Source organism: Coenobita brevimanus, chromosome 92 (genome assembly GCF_032717465.1).
Source record: "Coenobita brevimanus isolate Jiangsu-jjx chromosome 92, ASM3271746v2, whole genome shotgun sequence".
NCBI lineage: Eukaryota > Metazoa > Arthropoda > Malacostraca > Decapoda > Coenobitidae > Coenobita > Coenobita brevimanus.
In genome coordinates, this window is record NC_137045.1 from 29,130,243 (window position 1) to 29,133,484 (window position 3,242).

The following is a 3,242-nucleotide window of genomic DNA, read 5'->3' on the forward strand; positions in this document are numbered from 1 at the left end:
TTCCTTCATTCTTTCCTCTTCCTTCTCCCTGTGTGTGACGCTACACTGAGCGATAAGCCAAATGGTTTCCTGTACACCAGGAAACCATTTACTATGCTGGGTGGTAGCCATATAACGAAATTATGGCGCCTGGTGGTTTAAGGGTAATTTAGGTGCTCCAATCGGATTGAGCCTGTGAAGGTTTATATCCAAGGGATGATTGGGGTTTATTGATCACGTAATGCCACTCAGGGATGAGTGAGGCTGGTCACTCTCATCTTAAATGTCAGGACCAATCTACTTAGCCCCGGGCTCCTCCGCTTCTTATGGGGAACGTAGGATTGGATGATGGGTGGATGGATAGAAAGAATAATGTGACATGTGGATAAGTAAAACAAAGCTGAACCAGGCAGTGAGGCAGAGAGTTGAATATGGTGAGTGGATTGATAATGTAATTGAGTGAACAAGTCAGGAAGGTGAGTGCGTGAGACAAGGAGGCAGGCTCGGTGTAAACAACGTACTGTGCAGAGTGTAATAAACAAACTTGATGTGCTGTGGTTCACTTTGACCTGCCTCACCAATACCCTATCAAACACCACACCACCACGACACTCACTACTTACTGTATATGGTGTATGACTTTCCTTAACACTAATAAATCATTTAAAAGTAACATTCACATAACTGAAAATAATCGTTAAAAAGCCCTTCCATATTTCTAAGTATCATTAAGTTTTTTACAGCACTATCAGAAGCGCAGAGACCCGTGGCTAGGCTACCTAGTCCACACATTTAAGGCAAAAGAGAACAGTCGCTCGACAGTGAGTGGCATTATGTGAGCAATAAACCTCAGTTACCCCTCTGATGCAATTCCTTACGGACTAGGTCCAGCCCAAGCCTTTTAACAAGTACTATTGCAGCCATCAGTAGCAATCCATCTTCCTCCAGCCAGCTCGTGTATGTGGCAGCGTCATATTCACGGGCACAGCAATTGCCCACTGTGCATATTTGTCGAAAAAAAAAAAAATCCCATCAACTTCGCGCTTCTGCTAATAGACATAGCGGAAGTAATATCTACTGTGAAGGTTTGATTCTCAAAACAAGACTATATGACAGTTGTTGTTTACTAAATGTATTGTTTTCTTATATCACATAGCGGAAGTAATATCTACTGTGAAGGTTTGATTCTCAAAACAAGACTATATGACAGTTGTTGTTTACTAAATGTATTGTTTTCTTATATTACACAGTCAGACAACTGACATAAAAGTTTTGATTTAGGTTCACTTCCCGAATTCCTCTAGTTTTGAACCCGCGAACACCATGAGTGAACAGATTCAAAATATTCATCTCTTACCGGGAACGAAAAGGAGAGTGCTTGGTGCCTATGTGTTTTGGAGAAATGGGATGGGTTGAAGGGTTAACAGGGTGGAGGCAGACGGGCGGAGGGGAGAACAGGGGGTAAGAGTACCTGGATTCCTCAATGCTTCATAGAAAATGCATATGCCAATAATGTGAATGGTCCAAGGGACCTATTTTTTCAGTGGACACATTTTCCCAGCTGCGTCCAGTTTCCCCATGAACCTGTTCCTCCGAATGACCTAATCTTCCAAGAGCACCTACTTTTCTACATAAATCCCCTATGGACTCATTTTATCCCACTGATCTATTTTCTCCCCAATGGCAAACTTTCCATATAGACCTATGATACCTCAGGTTTCCAACATGAACTTATACACCCATAGATATACGGTATTTTCTGCAATGAGCCTATTTTCCCCATAGATCTATTTTACTACGTGGAATTTACCCCTCACTGATAAATGTGCAATTCATACACAGAATTCTAACCAATGGATGTATTTCAACATTGACCTACTGTAGCCCGCTAAGCCAATATACTTACGTCGGCATGATTCCTGAGTAATATCATTTATGGACCTATTTTCCACACACTGACCTAGTACCACCTTTGACGTATTCCCCCAAATGACCTATTCCCACGGGCCAACTTTCCCACTACCCACCCACCCACCTACACACACACACACCCATCAACACACATACCCACAGCCTCACTCAGTGTATGTAGTCTGTCTCAGAATTAGGATGACATAAACACACACCCATCAACACATACCCACAGCCTCATTCAGTGTCGTCCGTCTCAGAATTAGGATGACATAAACCCGTCTCTTGCCTTGTCTTCCAGGCAGACACCCACCCATCCCACTTAACCCGCCCTGTCCCGTCGACATATGGGTACATTGCAACATTTTGCATTTGCCAGTCCTGGCGACGTTCTGGTACAACATGCAATTGCAAGGTCCCTAATTTGCACAATTTTCAATTTTTTGCGCGTGATTTTTCGTACGTATACACAGGACACCTTCCTCTATTCCTCTACAAGATGCCAAGCAGGGACAATGCCTTACACTGCATAACCTCCCCCCTCCCCCCTCATGCCATTGTCTCAGTAATTCACCTATTACCAGTGACCTGGCCAGTAAAGATATTCAGGGCCAGAGTGATTCCCCAATCGATGACAATGTGGAGGACAAAGTTTACATAGCATTAGAAGAAGAAACAGTCAGAAATAATGATCAGGTGATGTGGCAAAAGAAGGTCAGGTATGGTGATTAGTTAGTGAGTGAAACAACGCTTATAATGCCTATATTACTGCTTGAAAACCAATATACTCTCATACTACATATAAATTCGTACCAAGAAAATAGATAAATACCATTTATGAGTGGTGTGAAGTAGTTACCCTCCCATAGAACTCGTTTTCTTTGCAGCCAACCTGATAGAAAACCCAGTCAGGTAAGGAGGTACTCCTACCTGCATCGAGTATTTTAAACCTCAGGTGAGAGATTTCTCTATGAATTTTCGATGTTTCTCACCAAAAACAATTTTTATTTGAAAATGCCAATGGCCATACCACGTTGAGTACACCGCTTCCCGTCCGATCAGCGAAGTTAAGCAACGTTGGGTCTGGTTAGTACTTGGATGGGTGACCGCCTGGGAACACCAGATGCTGTTGGCATAACGTTCTCCCTAAGTGTCAAGTGGGGTTGGTGGAGGATTAGTGCCCCTCCCTGTAAAACAATTAACTCTAAGCCCTTGGCCACCCCGTTTGGGATACATGGCGTCTGGCAATGAATGAAAAAAACCTCGGGATTGGGGGATGTCGGAGGTGCGGAAAACCTCGGGACGTGATGGGTTGAACAACACACCAACCCCACCCCACCCCACATCACTTT

At 43.6% G+C, this 3,242-nt stretch overlaps 1 non-coding gene across 1 annotated transcript; it reads left to right on the plus strand.

Moving 5' to 3' along the window:
• The first annotated feature begins 2,906 nt into the window (after positions 1-2,906).
• On the plus strand, positions 2,907-3,025 carry LOC145412285 (5S ribosomal RNA). Its single transcript, XR_013899550.1, has one exon. It is a non-coding gene; the product is annotated as a 5S ribosomal RNA (ribosomal RNA).
• The last annotated feature ends 217 nt before the right edge of the window (positions 3,026-3,242 follow it).